We start from the raw sequence: 17,201 nt of genomic DNA on the forward strand, positions 1-17,201 counted from the left end.
GAGTGGAGGGACCTTCGGCTGAAGAGTGCGTGCAGAAAGTGGAGCAGAGCTGAGCCTGCCTTCCCGAGAGGCTGGAGGGAACCTTGCTTCTCACCTAGCATATGGTCACTGCTTTCTCTCGGAGAGGTGCCGAGCCTCCTCACCGGCAAGAGCCTTCCCTCACACCCAGCCCTTCCTAGCCTCACACTTTCTGTTTGCCGGCTGGGCTGGGGGAGCGTCTCCCCTAGCCTGTGGCAGCAAACTCGGTGGGTGATGCCGTGGAGTGAAGAGAGCAGGAACCAATTCCGTAAGGGGCCATCTCAGAGCCTTCCCTGGCTTTTCCTCCCGTCGCAGGGAGAAGTGCCCCTGCCTAAGTGGAATAAATTGGTACAGACCATTAGCAGCGCAGGTCCTCCTCTGGTGGGGGGGAGGGAAGGGGCTGTCGGCACTGCTCTGGATACAAAGCAGCCAGCCACGCTCTGGCTCCTTCCTCCCGCACCCCGTTGGCCTCCTCCTCCTCCTCCCTGTTTGCACGCTCCCTCCCTCTTTCACTCTCTTTCTTTCCCTTGACGCCACGCTGCAGAAAAGGAGACCTGGGGAACCGGAGGTCCACAGAGGCAGTGGAGGAGGAAGCATCTCTCCAATGCTGTTTCTTTGCAAGTGAAACGGCGAGGCAGAGAGGCGATGAAGGAGTGTCTTGCTTGCTGCCTGGATTAAGAAAGAATACATTAGAAAAAAAAAAAAAAAAAATCCGGACCCAACAAACGAGGAAAAAAGGGAGGAGAGAAGGAGGAGGAGGAGGTTGCTGCGGGGAGCCCACTCTGGTGGGTGAACAGCCGCTTTGAATCGTGCCTCTGTTCCCAGGATTAAAGCATGAATGGGAGCAGCTTCCCAGCCACGATGGAGAGAGAAGGAGGCTCAGGCTGTGGGGATAAGGTAACTCTTGCCTCTTGCAGACATTGCATGGCTGAGCCGAGCAGGACAGAGATCCTTTATGCACAGGGCTGGGTGTGTGTGTGGATGTGTGTATGCAGCGGGCAGGGAGTGGGAGGAAGCAGCAAAGACTCAAAGCGATTTTTCTACCCCTCCCAGTGTCTATAAAGAATGCAGAATGGGTCCCGGGGGCTGCAGTGCTGGAGATCACTTTGCCCCCCCTTTTTCAGGCTGGGTCCCTGAGGACACCAAGCTGTTTTGCCTGGGGAAAGCTGCCTGGGTTATGGGGAAATGCACCCGTGTCTCGCCTCCAGGAGCACTGTGCTCTCAGTCTTGCCCTCCCAGACCTGCACTTGCTCTGGGGCTGCCCTCGTGGGCTGGCGTGCGGCTTTCGGGGAAGCTGAGTGGGGACGACAGTGGCCCCGCGCCCTTCCAGCCCGCCGGTGCATCTGTGCAGAAAGACAGGAGGGAGGTGAGAGGCGACCAAGAGAGTTGCTTTTCTCTTCCCTTGGTCATCCTCTGCCTTTTCTTTGCAACAGAAAGGGATGGGATTTAGGAGGAGGGGGAACTGAAATCCCTTTCATTCATGCCAGCAGTGGTGAGAGCCAACTTTGAGGCTGCTTAAAGGGAAAAGCTTTCTGAGTGCTGTCCTTTGGAGGAATAGGAGATGGCTGAGCGATGCTTTGCCATCTGAGGAGTGATCTCTGTGTTGTGTTATGTTGTGGGAGTGGGTGGGGATGAAAAAGGATGATTATGGGGGAGAAAGTCCATGGTGACCAGTGAAGCTGTCCGCAAATGATGCTTTCCTTTTCTCTGCTGGGCCTCTCTCTGACTTGATTCCTGGGTCCCTGACCCTGAAAGTCCTAATTTCTCTCAGTTAGACCAGAAAGCACAAGTTCAAATAGTATTGGGAGGTGGCTTAGCCCAGATGTTTGGGAGAGCACTGAGGAGAAGCTGGTGTATACAGCTGTGGAGCCCATATCCAGTAAATCCCAGCAAGTAGAGGTCTTGGCTGGGCGGCTCTCACTATGTTTGGCAGGATCTTGCTGCTGCAATATCCATTTTTTTCAGTGCTGTCCATCGGATACCCACTCCTCCCCTTGCCTTCAGGGCCTTCTTGGTGGGTCTTGGCATGGGGTTAGGAAGTATTCGTTTTAGTTACTTAGATAACGATGTGTCACAGAAGTCCCTGCTTATGTGCACACAGTGCAGAAAGTCATGAGCCCCAGTGTGCTGTGAATTGATGCGAGAGCTTGTACACACATCTAAGGAGCGTGTGGTCCAGTGATATGGACTGGAAGAGGCTGCGCAGTCTGTTGCATAGGTCTGTACGTACTTGTGTAAGTAGTTGGTGTCCCTGAACATCTACAGTGAGGTGACACCAACTTGTGTAAATGAGTGAGGTTGGGTGTGTTTGTCTGTGCACATAAATATGCAAGAAGGGCTGTGTAAAGGTACAGTGGAGCTTCAAGTCATTCTTCTGTTTCATGAGTAATCCTTGCTCATATGAGGAAATTCTCCTAACTCACCCAACATGCATCTTGCTTGCCTTGTTCATGTAACTAGTCCTACTCTATACACAGACCTCCAGTGCGAATGAATTAACCAAGATTTGGCTGGAAGCTGACAGTGGTTGGGATTGCTTGACTTACCTGTCAGAGTTGGGATCAAATAGGTGTGGGAAAATGGAGGCACTCAGGAAAAGAGGGTAAAATATTTTCTTCTGGTATGTAGCACTCCACTCTGTTTTCTGTGTCAACTTCAAAGCATTGAGGAATATGGAAGATGTTCTGGTGAAGGAATTGAATGATTAGTGAAAAAGAAGGTTGTTGCTCTCAGGAAGATTAATTCTATGATAGGGCCAGGAGCTTTGGAAATGGCCAAAGCCAGCAGGACAGTGGATGCTACTAGAATGGGAAGGTAGCTGACCAATAATTTTATTTTCCTGGTTGAATATGTATGGGGGTATGAAAGACAGAGGAAGAAAAATGAAATCGGTGACATTGACTCCGAGTACTTTCCCATTTCATGCAGCTGAGTTACAGATCCCTCCCTGCACCCCCCATAGGCATTCCTAGTGAAGCGCTGTCAGCTTCTCCGGCGGAGCACTGAGAACTTGGAGTCGTTAGCAACGCAGCAACAGCTTTAATGAGAGCTGGCTCCCTCCAAGCCGGGCTGACCTGGGGACCCAACTCTCATGTCGTTTTGCAAAGCAAGAGCGCATCCGTAAAGGTCTCCCTCCACATGCATGTGTTGGCAAGGAGGTGGGGTGAGCTTTCCCACCTGTTAGTTGGCATCCCAACCCATCGAGGTAGCTCATAGTGGAGTGTGAATGCAAAGGGGGGACAGTGCCCTGACCCTAGGAAGGGACTGTCACTTATATGCATCACAGGCCTGACGCGGTGCTGCTGGGGTCAGCGATTCTGTTCTCTGGTGACTTTGTCCTCATCAGGGCAGTGTCTCGCAGAGCTCCAGCCAACTGCAGCCATGCCTGGATTTGCCCTTTTTCCTCCCTTGACCTGCAGTGTTGTTCTGTGTCTTTCTGGTTTTTGCTCTGCAGTTGTGCACTTTCTGAGGCAAGAACAGCAGCGAGTGCCTCCAGTATGCGGGGACTTGACGGTTTTTAGCACGCTCACAAATGCTGCATCTTTCTGGCAAACAATTGCTGTAGCTGGGACATCTGGCCTAAACTGACCAAGAAATTGTCCAGTAACAAAGTGTGAGCACTTGTGCAAAGCTGGCTGCTCGGTGTCAAAATAATCCTTTCTTAAAGGAAAACAGTGCATCTGCCCTTTTAGTCTTTTCCAGCACCCTCATGTTGCAACAGCAGAAGCCTTGGGAAATGAAAATAACTGTCTTTTAAGAGACACTAGGGCAAATGTTGCAATTTGGTTTTTAGTGTTTCTTGGACAGTTGCCTTTTGCAGTGCTTTAGCTCTCTCTTGCCCTCGTTCTATTTCTACTAGCTCAAAAAAGAAATTCGCGCAAAAGCAGTTTTTTCTTCTTCAAACAAAACCCAGTGGGCAGGTATGAATCCACAGGAAGACAGGGTATGGTCCTTTCTTGCACCACTGTGCATTTTGTCTTGTAGGGTTGAGCAGTGTCAGAGGCTGCCTGGCTTCCAAGGGCTGCTTTTCATGTGGACTTACCGGCAAAACCTCTGACTTCTGGGAACGCAAGATGGCCTTGCTCAGCATCTTCCTCTGTGGGGGATGCCCTCTGTGGCTTTCTCACCCTTTGCTTTTTCTGCAGCCCTCCATTGCATGCAGTAGCCTTGAAAAGTTAGGTGTGCTGTAGCTGTAAGTCTTGTTTGGGGGTATGGCTGGAGATGCCTTTGGTGTGGCTTCAAGCCACCTGAAGGCAAAGCATCTTCTGGAAGCAATGTCATTGGAAGAGCCTTCTGCAGGGTCTTTTTCATGGGTCCTTGTCCTCTGTAACGTGTTGTCTTTTATGTTTTGCTTGTGGAGATCCTTAATCGGTTACCTACCGGTGTTCTTCTCTGGTGGCAAGAGAAGTGATCTTTGCCACGCACAAGGTCTGCAGAGTGAGAATAGATTCTCCCTTTTTCTCCTGCTAGCCCTAACTGTTGGTGTTTGGGTTGGCAAGCTGACATCAGGGCTGGATTCACCTTCAGAAGCTAATAAGGGCTTTGCTGAGTTGGAGATCACAGGGTGTGGCCCATAATCAATCTTTGTATCCTGATCTAGACACATGAACACCCCCAAGTGCTCCAAGTAATACAGCCTATTAGTCACTATTGAATATATCCTCCTACATTTTTTTTTTTAATGGGAACCCCACGCCTCCAGGGAACGGGGGCACTGGGAGATTGAGGAAATAACTGAGAACAATTCACTGTGCTGGGGAGCAGATCCCAGTCTCTTGCAGTGATAATGGCTTTGTCCCACAAATTTAGCCAGTTTAGTCCTCCTCCTGTTCTCGACCCTCTCCGTCTGTGGACCCGTTAGCTGTGTCAAGTGGCCCTTTCCAAAGTATGTTGTTCACAGGCTCATAAAATGACTCCTGCACAGCGAGATACCTCATGGATACCTGGGCTGTCCTGGAGCACACTTGCACAGCTTTGCACACCTACATTTTCTATCCTGGCCTGTGTGTTCTTCCCCTTGTACAGCCGTGTGCAGATACACACATACTCCGTGTTTCTGTCTGAGAAATACCCTGTACTGCCCAAGTACCACAGAGCCTTTAAGAAGTTTTCCAGCTGCAACGGCACCTCAGAAATCCCTCCAGCTATCCTATCCATATAAGCCATGGGGAACGCGGTGTGATATGCTTGGCAGTGACAGCAGAATAAATAGGAAATGCTCAAGATCCCCCTCCTGCCTGGATCTGAGCTGTTTTCCTAAAGACAGGACAAGGGCTAGTTCTGTACAAGGTTTCCTGTGCTTCTTGGGCTGTTCTTTAAGAGCAGGTGATGTATTAGCTCTCAAAGGGTGTGTTAATGTACTGGACACTGCTGGCCCAGCTCCAGCCTGTACACTGCCCTGGAATGTTATTTATTGTTAGTTCCTGAGATATGGTTTGATACTCTAGAGTCCTTGGTGCTGTGAACATCTAGGCCCTGCACTGGAGCATAGCACGTAAGTAAACAGGATGGAAGGAGAAAATACTACATATTTGGGTTTGATGGAAGTGTAGCCAGATGCTGACAAGGGAAAGGTGATGGTCCTGCGATCACATAGGGAGTCCCCTGGCAAAGTTAAGGGAACCCAGAGAAGAAATTCTGCCATTTAGAATGGGACAGTCTTCAGAAAGGCATTAACCCATCTCTGAAACCTCTGGGGAGGGGTTTTACATCTTCACATCATGACTGAGAATTCTCTCCGTTCAGCTCCGGGCTGTTGCAAAGACACGTGTGCACTGCAGAGCCCACAGAAGAGATGTCCGCTGATCCTCAGGTTCCTTCCGCAGTGTCTGCTGGAGACTGGTTATCCTCGCTGAAATAGCAGCAGCTGGTGCCCTGCTAATGCAATGTGGAAAGTAGAGTTTAGACTCTCTCCTTCCATTCCTGCCTTGTGCATTCTAGACTGGTGGGCTGGGTTGTCAGAAAAATTTGCTCTTCTGCACTGCTGCCATCTGGGAACACTGTCACAGCCCAGTGGGTAGGGAATTGAAAGCTGTAGCTCAGAGAACAAAGTCTGCTTACCCCCCAGAAAGGTGGGGAACCATTTGCTTAAGTGTACTGAAGATGTGATGTCGGCTCGTGTAGTAAAGAGAAACGAGCGCTTCCGGGGTGCAGTTCATCTCATCTGAAGACACTCATCTGAAACAGGCCAAATGAATCCTCCCCGTTGATTGCACGAAGAATCTAGGCAGTGAGCTCTGCTGTGGGGATCCACACCGATGGCACCTCAAGGTCAGTGCAGCTCTCGGTGGGCCTTTTGTGAGCGGGAATTCATCTGGAGGCCGATGTCCACATCGGCAGCTGCGGCACGAGGATCTCCTCCCGGCCGGCTTCAAGGTCTCCCTCCTCCAGCCTCGTGACCACCGCACATTGTCTTCTGTGGGTGGCAGAGCCCCGGTTTCTCCAGTGCCACAGCTCGCTGTGGTTATGGGGGTCAGAGCTCGTGGAGAATGAGACGCGTTTCACTTTCTGACAGGAGAAAGCGTCATGGGATTTATCTCAGCTGCCTTGCTGGATATCATTCTTAAATGCCCTAGCACAGTTTCTTCCTCAGATTTGGCACCCGAAAGACAAAAGAAGGCTAATCCAGAAGAAATACCTTGACTCTGCCTCACCTTCCATTCAGCTGGAAAGAGACCAAGAGCGAAAGGATGGATGCTGAGGCTCTGCTCTGGATTTCATGAATGGATGAATGCAGAGATGCAAGTGGGGATTTTGAGGGGATTTGGAAGCCTGCTCCAGGATTTGTCTGGCACGGAAGGCATTTATAACACTTCCAGCATTATCATAACATAATGCCAGCGTGATTCGGGGCCCACTCTGGCTCTCAGTGAATAAAAAGCATAACTCCTATCGCCATCAGTAGCAGAGGGATCCCGCTTCTGATAAGTTGTAGTTTTGCATAGCCCGTACTCTTCTCCTGGTGACACAAAGTGAGGGTTAAGATGCTTTCGTGTGCTGCTGTGAATGAGTGGGTCTGGTTGCATATGTGTGTGGGTGCTGAGCAAGCTGCACGAGTAACGCTGCCTCGGAGCAGCGCACTGTGGCCTCCTGCAGAGACACGCAGTGTGACAGTGGAGTGGGTGCCTGGGTTACCTCCCCCTGGCCTGGTCTATAAATACCAGGTGCTGAAGCGTTCTGGCTAAACTCCTTAGATTTCATCCTTTTGTTTTTCCATCTGTTTATCAGCTTCTAAAGCTAAAGAAGAAATGTGTTCCAACGCATTTCTCTTAACACAGGTGGCCCTGTGAGGGCCAGGACTGTGCTTACCAGCAGCTGCATGGGAAAGTCCTTGGGGGAGAGCAGCTTCTCAGGGAACGAGCAAAACCCAGCAAGTGGCGTTGCTCTGGTCACACAGGACCTGACTAGATGATCTTCGGTGGTTCTTCCATCTGCATCCCCTAGTCTGTGACATGGAGAATAAACCTGGAGCTGTGCTGAGACACCGATGGCCCTGCAGTGCTTCTGGCAAGTGCATCCAAGTGAGCTTTTTCCAGCTTCAGCTCATGTCTTCCCATCCAACCGCAGAAGCGTAGTGCCAGCCTTGTTCTGATGCAGCAGTCCTGGGGTAGGAATTAGTACTGTGGGAACCACTGTCCCAAGGCCTTCAGCCCATCCCTGCTCAGGAGAAGCACATCAGAGTGCTGTACCATTTTGGGACACTCCAGTGCAGGATTTTGGGCCTTTTTACAGTCTGCTCTGATGTGCTCTGCTCATTTTTAGAATGGCTGTGGATGTTCAGAGTGCAATAAGAGTTGCACTGAGCCTGCATGTTTCCTCCTGCCTCCTTCTCTCTGTGCCTGCCCACCCAGCCTTGCTGGTCATCAGCAAAGGAGTAGCACTTCTGGAAGGATTTTTTGTGTGTGGAGATGCTGAAAGAAATCATTCATACTGTTTCAGTGGGCGTAGGAGCCATCCTCCAACCCAGGGCAGCTATTACACTGTCCTGAGGAGTCCAGCACTGCCACATTCACATTCAGATTTGATGAAGGGAAGCAGAGCTTGGTGATTTTCTGTGAGCCCCTGCGTGCCTGCTGTAGCTAGATGCCCCCCTGGTATGCAAAGAGCTCTGCAGGGGCCTGTGGCAAGGTGCTTGGTAAGTCACTGTCCTCCTGTGGGCACCACGTCACTTCCCATGTCCTCCTTGCCCCACCATCCTTCCATCCCTTGGGAAACTGTAACTGCAAGCCCAAGGGAAAGGCTGGAGTTTGTGGAGTGTGCAGGAGGTAAGCGATATTGTGCCGAAGCCATTAACGAGGTACATTAACTAGACAAGGAGGGAGCGGCCCGACAGGGTTGTTAACTCCTGCCCCTCACCATAACAAAGCTGTAAAACCCTCCGGAAGGATCAAAGCAAGAGCAGCACTGCACTCCTCTCAGTTGAGTCCAGGTTGAGGAAAGAGCAGCTTTGCAGGAGGAATTTTGTTAGACTGGGTGCGGTACCTGGAACCTATTTTGGCTCATGAATAAGTTGATATTTCTTCTGAATAATAGATGCACATGATGGTTGCTGAGAGGCAGATCTGTGAGTGGGTTGGGTCTCTGAAGGAGGGAGTGAGACACAGGGAGTAAGCTGCAGTCCTCTTCTGAACTGGGAGCTTGCTGGCTGCTGGAAGCCTGGCAGGACTGTGCAAGGATGACGTCTGGATGGTAAACCTGCATGGCTGAGGCAGAGCGAGTGCCTGTTTGGTCCTTTCCTGTCTCCTGTGGTCAGTGTATACCACTGCCCAGCTCAGGCTCTGGGGCTGAGGAAAATAGATATTTGTAACAATACCATTTATCTGCCTCCATCAGTGGCTTGGTGTGGCTGTGTGACTGGGACGAGAACGGTGTCGTGATTAAATCCTAGCACAGTTTATGGTGGGGGTCAGCAACCCATGACGTGTGTCTGCCGGGGCAAGCAGGCAGGTTTGGGACAGCACGAAGCAAGGCTGGATCCTGAGAGCTGTGGCTTTTTTTGGGAGGCAGCGGCTGTGCTCAGATGAGCAGGATGCTTTAAGATGCTGCCTCACACAGTGGTGCTGAGAGGCAGCCTCTTTGCTTCCTTGAGAGACAGCTTTCACCTGACTTTCTAGTGGCACGTTTTGCTTCTAATTTGGGAGAGAGAAGTATAATCTGGCACAAGCCTGCCACCCTTGAAAGGCTGCCAGCCAGTTTATGGCACTCTGTCTGCATGCTCCCTACAGCCTTGGTGAGATACAGGAATATTCCATCCTTCCCATCCTCAGCTCTTGCAGTAGCTGCAGGGATGTGGTGCCCCAGGAGAGGCTGACTTTGGCTGTGTGATGTGCAGTTGTATGGACATTCAAAGGTTTATTCAGGTGGGCTGTGATCCACTTGGATGAACGGCAGCTGGTTATGGAGATTAGAGCTACAGAAGTCACTACTAATGAATAATTCTTCCAGTGTCTTTCTTATAATAGTGGCACATCCACAAGGCGTGACTCTAACATACTCATTTTCAGAGAGCGTGCAGCTCCTGGAATGACCTTCTGTGAGGGTTTGGAAGTATTTGTTTCTGTTTGTCAGTTAGATGAGCGTCATTTCTGGCATGATTTTTACCAGCAGAAAGTTGGAAGCGCTAAAATTGGGAGCGGTGAAAAGATGGGGTGGAATCTGAGTGGTAAGGGTGGGGACCAGGACAACTCTACCTGCGTGGGAAGCCATTGGTGTGCACGTGAGATGCCTGAGCAGGGAGATTCAGGTGTGGCAGGAGATTGTTTAAAAGAGACTGTGAAGCGATGTGATGGGAGTTCAACTCGTTCTTGGGTGGCTCAGTTTGAAGTCACATCTACCTTAGACAGAGTTATTAGTTACTCTGAGTTATTAGTTACTTTAGCTCTGAAATTCTCCAAGTGCAAGCAGCCAGTGTTCAGCCAAGAGCATTGAGAAGGGGGCCTGGCAGGCATAACTGTGAATAAAAATACTCTTAAGATGAATCCCTTGGCAGCAAGGTGGAGCTGACTGGATCCTGGAGGTGTAGATACTATCTCTGCCTCGAGCCTGGCAGACTAGCCTCAGGAAGTAGCAAAAATGGCAATAAAAGGTGCCTTCCTATAAATAAAGCCCAAAGGACGGTAGGAGGGGGAGCTGCCAATTTCTGCCCTTTGTGGAGGAATAACTGTCCATGGCATTGTGAGGATACTGGGATTATTGTCACCGTAACCATGTGAAGAGGTGCTGGGGTCAGGAGGACATTGCACACTGTAAATCTGTTACTGCTGAGTACTTTGGGGGTTTTGCACTAGCAGGACACGTGTGTGGAGGGGTGCTTTGACCTGTGGAGCAGGGGGACCTAAGCTGTCTCCCTGTCCCCTGACTTTGGGACATTTGACAGCTGTGAAGCCCCTGGTGGCAAAGGATTTGTTACAATCCTCTGAAGCTGTCACCCCACACATACACCTCCTTTCTTCCTCCAATTTATCTTTTAATAATGCTGCCAACATTACTTCTCATCGCTGTCTCGTGCGCTCTGTCCTCTGCCTGGCAGTCCTTTTTGTCTCACCCAGGCATCTCGTACCATAACGCTCTAATGGGAAGAGACTCTGGCTGCTGAAGTTAATAACTTATCCGACAGCCTGAGTCATTCTCGTTAACAGAGAAAATTGTGAACTATGCAGTGATGCAGGGCTGAGACCCTGGGCTGTGGGGGTAAAAAGGTGTTGGGGAGTAGGTGAGCGTTCGCATTCAGGTTGGGACCAGCACAGGCAACTCCTCTTGCTGCTAACGCTATGGTGCGCTTTTTGGCTTGTAAATCTTGGGCTGCTTCCCAAAGCAGTGTTGCATTGGGTAGATGTGGGAAAACGGAGGATCAGGGAGTCCAGGGAAACCTGTTCAAAAGGGAGCCTGTGGAGGAGGCAGAATGAAACGAGGTCTTCACTCTGCACTGAGAAAACCAACACATTCAGAGAGACTGAAAGAGGAAATTCTTCTCTTTTTTGTCAACATGACAGCGACTCAGAGGAGCAAGTGTGCTGAGATGTTCCCACAGACGTGCCGCATCCCCCATTTCTGTAGCTGGCATCCTGTATTTGTCAGGAAGCCCCAGTCCCTCGAGATGCAGAAAGGCTTTAGGGCCACATGCAGCACTGAGCCCTTCTGGGTCCAGGCAGCACTGATCTCTCCTTCTCAGTCTCAACCATCATTATTGCTCTGGCTCATTATCAACTGAGTCAAAGAGTTTAGTAACTCTTGTTTTTAAAGATTAGTCATCTGCAAGAATGACATTTGAAAGACTGACAGTTCCAGTCAAATGACAAGGGCTGCACTTGTGCTTGAAGATACTTGTTTAATTAAAAAAAGGTAAAGTCAACCTGACTAATTAAGCCTTGTACCTTGAGATACAGCCTAGGAAAGTACAGATGTGGTCCTAGTCACGTGAGGAAGCTCCCAGGCTGCAATCGCATGGGCTGGCCAGGCCTGAAGGGAGTCTGGTGGGTCTGTGCTGTGGCTCTGCTGATAGTCCCCTGACCCTGTTCCCTCCCTGGGCAAGGGGTGGCCTGCCTCTCTGTCCCTGCCACGCAAGGTTGGTGACAGTCGTAATAATAACGATGTAATTTGCCTGGTTGATTTGAGAGGCACCATAATTACTGCATGATTACAATATTCTTAGAGCAGCCATTACAAAACCCTCCAGTTTTCTCAGAGCTCCCCACGGGCTTGTCTCGCTCTTCACCTTGCAAGTAGAACCCTGCAAGGGAGTCTGTCGGCCCAGCAGCCGTGTCAGGTTACGTGTGCATGTTTTCAGCCACGTGTAGCTTAGAGTTCCCTGGTGCTGAGACACTCTGCGGACCACAGGGAGGATTTCCCTCTGTCCCCGCTAGTTTGGTGGCAGGATGGTGCTTGGCTGAGCAGGTCGAGCTTTTGCAAGTGATGAAGATGCTCTTAGGAATGGCAGGGGCTGGTGAGGGCTACTGGGAGCTGGGCAGCAGGGAGAGGTACTCATAGGTGATGGTCTTTCCTGTTCACTGCTTTTTGGAGTTGGGCTGCGAAACTGTTGGCTTAATTCTGTCTCCAGCTTTTGTTTGGCTTCTCCATTTTTCATTCATATGGAGAAGATCTGGGCTGGATTTGGCCCTTGGGTGAATCTAAAATTAGGAGACATGACCTTCCCCAGGCATGCACACCAGGCTGTCAGATTGGTGTGAGCTGGGCTTTGCCAGCACCTCGGGCATCAGTGCTTGTGCCATTTCTGTATTTAGCCTGTGAGCTACTTGAGCCTTGTGATTCCTGTCCAAAAGTAGGCAGCTATTTTCATCTCACCTCTAGAGCAAGCCGAGGTGCAGGTGAGCCAAAGTAACTAAGCCATGGGGGAAGCCAGAGTCAGAACCAGGCCTAGACTGGAAGCTTGACAAACTGGTAGATTTAGCCCTCGCCTTTCCCACTAAGAGAGAAACTAAGAGCCAAATCCCACCGCCTTGGGCAATGGTGGAATACCTCTGGGTTTATTGGATTGGCAGATGGGGGTTTTATGCTAGTAGAGGAAAAGAAATCATTTCCTTCCAAATGCCTCTCAAATGGAAGATGGGCCGTGTTATTTTGACACGTCAAAGGTTCCCAGGTAGACAAAAGCCTCCGTGTTCACTGTGGAGAAAGGACGTGAGGGAAGAAAGATGAGGGCATCCTGGGAAGCCCTGTGCACTTCCTTTCAGTGGGCACAGTGGGGTTAGGACCAGAAATTGAAGGGAGATAATTTTAAAATGACCTTCCTGTTTCCAAGGAGAAGATTGTGTAGGTTTGTGGCTATACTAATGGACTGCAGAACTGCAAGCGGCGATTGATTGTGTTGCAAGCTGCTGAATTATAGTTGGGTGTTTGCTTTATCATCCCAAATCCCCCCGCCTTCCCTTTCCACGCTGTAGCATGAAAGAATCGATGTTAATCCCTCAGTCCCATTAGTGACTTTTGCAGAGGTCACAGGCTGTCGGACTCTCTATGCCCTGCTTGACCACCCAGCACTGAGCAGGGCTTAGGATTTGAGCCTCGTCTCTTTAAAGAAGCCATCTAACAGAGAAGGGAGCTGGGGGGTTTCTCTGTAGGTTGGTGTAGTGGTTTTGACTGTGATTTTTTTTTTGGCCAACCGCTAACCAGGGAGCTGCGGGATCTCTGAGCGCCACGCTGCATCTTTGCTAGGTCTGTCCCCCAAAGCCATAGGAGAAAAAACCTGTGGGAAATACTTCTGTGACTCAGTGAATGGCCCTGTCCCTCTAAGCACTGCTGCTACGGTATAAATATATTTCTGCAACGTTGGGGTATGCTGTGATGCTGGAGGGTTTGTTGCTCAAGCAGCAGCTAACAAGGACTCTTGAACGGGCTGCTTGAGTAGGGTGCAGCAGCTGACCTGGGAGCCCTGGCCCTGTTGCAGGCTTGTCTGCAGTAAAAAAGTAGTTTGCAATAAGGCAGAAATTTATATGTGAACATATAGCCCAGCAGCTCTTCAGCTCACATTACCTGCATGGCTGCTCCTAGTGCCTCTGAAATACAAAGCAACTCATTCCAGGCTTCCGCAGCTGCCTCGTGAGCAGCACGTGTTGGAAGTGGTGTTGTGGGAAGGAGTGTGGAGGAGCTGCCATGTGTGAATTCACAGCGTGCTAGGAGCACTACTCTGCCCCCAGGACCGTTGTGCTCCCCCGGCAATGGACGCTCTTCGCTCCTGTCCCGAGCACCTCTCAGCCTGGACACGTGCACTCTCACAAGCAGCTCTGACAGCAGCTCCTGCAAAGCAGTTTTTACTTCAGTGGCGTCTTCAGGGACTTGTGCTTACAACAGCTGGTGTTTTCAAAAGTAATGGAGAATTTGAATGCCTGCATATTTTTTTCCCCAGCCTTCAAAAAAAACACCTTTAAGATACTTGATGTTGGCTATTGAAAAAAAAAAAATTACGCTTTTGAAAACTAAATCCCTTTTTAAGGTATTTAGGGTGCACAGTGGTAGCTTGCTGCAGTGGGAGAGGGCTAGCTTGCTCACTAGCTCCGCTAGGCTTCTTTTTTTCCCCTTTTTTTTATGCATTAGAATCAGGTTATTAATAACTCTTTTTAAATAGAGCAGGATTTATTTTTTTTCAGGGGTAGGGAAGAACTCCGTAATTAAAAGTCAGCGCTGATGGCTATGAAGCCAGCTCTGAGGTACGGAGCTGGCGCTGAGAGGCGTGTGCCACGTGCTGCGTGCCCTGACCCGCAGCTGAGCGGGGCGGTGGGCTCTGCTGCGCTCCCCCCGCCTCGTCTCCCCACCGAGTCAAGAGGTAACAGCGTGTGGGAGGTGAGCAGTCTCATCTCCAGGTCTGGAATTGGGAACATACTGCAGAGCCAGCTGGGAGATGAAATTAAGGCTTGTGGCTTGCTGGGCACAGCTCTTCATGATCGATGGTCGTATTTGTGAACTTTCCCAGGTGCCAGTGGAATGGGAGGCAGCCCCCAGTGGATCCCACCAGCTTGGGGTTCTAGATGCACCCACAGAATCCTACACCCTTAATTCAGACGGTGTATAAAAGCCTGGGGCTTCTCTCAACCGCTAACAAGTAAAGCTGTGAAGTGCGTGGTGGTGAGGTAATCCTTACTACAGCATTAGCCAGCATCGCAGGCTTTCTTCTGACAGCCATGTCCGTTCTTTCATCACCCAGCTGTGTTACGCATATTTAACTTCCTTGTGCAGAAGGAGAAAGGCAAGTCCACAGGGAGCCTGGTGTTATCTTGACATGTTTGGCTCAATGATTGAGTTTTGCAGATCCTGAAACAGTGGCCTTCGCTGGCCTGCTGGTTGGAAAGGTGAGGCTGGGTCGTTGCGGCCTGCCGCCTCTCTTAGATGAGGTATCACACGTGTCTTCAAACCCTTTGGACAAAGCGTATGCAAAGCCTATTATGGAGCTGTGGGATTTAGTCCAATCATGTTGAAATTGGGTCATCCTTTGTTAATGTCACTTTTTAAAAATCTATGAAAGTCAGCAGTGCACAAAATATTCAGTGCAATGCAGACCACAGAGGTGGAAATAGAGGGTCTGGAAATCTGTCTGCTTCTGACAATGTTGACGTGGTCTTAGCTGAGCAAAGGGGATAACTCAAGGTATCGTTGTGTCACCCGTTCGAGAAGACTTGATGGAGAAGCCCTTAAATGAGCTAATTGTCGGAGCAGTCTTTTCCCAGCACTCATTCAGCATTCACCCACAAACAACCTTAAAGAAAGTCGAACAACTTTTCATGGGTGTCATCAGCATTTCCCCTAAGAAAACAACTCCCAGTTGTCTTTCTATTTTGGAAGTGGGCTGTAATTCAAACAGCTTTTCATCTTGATAGAGATGCTTTTTAAAAACCATGTGTGAAGTGAAGTGCAGCCGTTTATCAAGAAGTATTGGGTGCTGTAAATGCTTTCTCATCCAAGACTTGAGTCAACCCACAGCTTTCCTTACTTGAGAGAGAGTCTGGACCAAGCCTTGCCAATCCTGACTGACAGACCAGCGCATCCTCTGGAAGCAGTAAGGGCAGCACTGCCTCTATGACAGACAGGATTTCCTGGGTGGCCAGGCCAAGGCTGATGAGACTCTCCCAGGCACCAAGGATCCACATCAGCCTCACCACTTTCTGTTGCCAAGTGCGTGACATGTTTCTTGCTTCTGCTTTGCTTATTACAAGAAGATTGCAAAGCCCAGGTTCAACCCTCTTCAAAAGCACCGAAATAAAAGGCTACCTGTCCCTTCCAAGGTTTCCCCCTCTGTGTCTGTGGAGCAATAAGGAAGGAAGTGCAGTGACTGTAGCTAAGGATCTTCAAGAAATCCCGGACAGCACTGGGCACTGTGGTGACGGTTGTAGTGTAAGAACCTGTACAAGGAAACAAACACATTTAGGACAATGCATTAAATCTTTTAAATATTTCACAGAAGATCTGCCTTGCTGTGGGAAGCAGTGAGATCTTGGGAGTAGGCAGTGTAGCCAGCATAAGAGCAGGGCCATCACTTCTCCTGTCCTGTTTCTAGCTCTGGCCACCTCTACCAGCATCTGCAGAGGTGGAGCAGCATGGGGGGAAGATTAATCTGGAGAAGAGAAAGTTTCTGATGCTTGTTAAAATTTGGCTGAAGCTCCGAAACTCAAGGGTTTATATGTTTTCCAAACTGGTGGGTGGTTCATTCTAATTCTGGATATGCAGTTTATTCGCATACACAACTAATCCTTTTTCGAATCCTGTTAAGTTCTTGTTCTTTTTAGTATCCTGTGGCAATAAGTTACAGGAGCTAATTGTGCTTGTGTTGAGCTCCCTTGATCCACTTTGCTCATGCTTGCTTTAAATGTTAAGTGTTGTTCTGAGAAGCTTGGTTAATATTATTTTTTTCTGTGAGATAATCTGAGTTCTTGATCCCATTTGTTGCAACAGGGCTCAGGGACTCACAACTGGAAGGGGAGAGTAGATCAGGTTTTGCCTCAACTGTTGCAAGGTTGGGGAAATTCTACAATCTTTGTGCCTTAATTTCTCTAACCGCTTGGAAGACACAAGGAGCGGCCCCTGTGTATGCACCCAAGGCAAGTGTAGTGACAGAACTAAGGTTTGCAGCTGAAGCTGGACAAAAGTATTGAGTGGAAAAACAGCCTCCTAAAACCACGCTTCCTTTCCAGGCTTTTCCAATATTTCTGAATTTTCTAATTTTTTTGCATGTAAAAAAGAAAGAAAGAAAAAAGAGCACCACATTATTACTCTATTTTTGGCCACAGGAATTATTTTAATTTTTTATAAAGAAGGAAGCAAATGTTGCATGAAGAGATGATGCAAACCCTCACCCTCCATCACAGACCCAGTCTACATTGGCTCAACATTTTTGCTTCCTGCGGATGAATGTAGTTCTCCTCTCGCCAGCAGATTGGTAACGGTGATCAGAAACACTTCTGACTCATTCTCACTCCCTTTCTTGACTCGCAGTTTCAGCTTCGCGTTGTACAAATTGGCTCTGGCTCAAGGATGGGACATTGCCCCATGTGGTGGCCCGTGGCCTTCTGGCAGGGCTGGGCTGCAAAGCCTCCATCCTTTTCTCCCGTGAGTCGGGAGAGTCTGAGGTTGAAGCTAGCACCCCTGATTAAATCCTTGAAGAACAAGCAATTCTGTGTGCTCATTATTCAGTGCTGGCTATGTTCTGCTTAATAACTAAACAGTAATTAGCTCCACAG

General features: G+C 49.5%; 1 protein-coding gene across 3 annotated transcripts in view; it reads left to right on the forward strand.

The window, feature by feature from the left end:
• The first annotated feature begins 528 nt into the window (after positions 1-528).
• B3GAT1 (beta-1,3-glucuronyltransferase 1) overlaps positions 529-17,201 on the forward strand; it is a 39,555-nt gene continuing 22,882 nt past the window's right edge. For 2 of the 3 annotated variants that reach the window (XM_074851139.1, XM_074851137.1), the window contains exon 1: positions 529-915. The gene's annotated coding sequence lies outside the window, so the exon portion shown is untranslated. The remainder of the gene's footprint in view (positions 916-17,201) is intronic. The other variant, XM_074851140.1, reaches the window with a different exon arrangement.

Source organism: Strix uralensis, chromosome 26 (genome assembly GCF_047716275.1).
Source record: "Strix uralensis isolate ZFMK-TIS-50842 chromosome 26, bStrUra1, whole genome shotgun sequence".
Classification (NCBI taxonomy): domain Eukaryota; kingdom Metazoa; phylum Chordata; class Aves; order Strigiformes; family Strigidae; genus Strix; species Strix uralensis.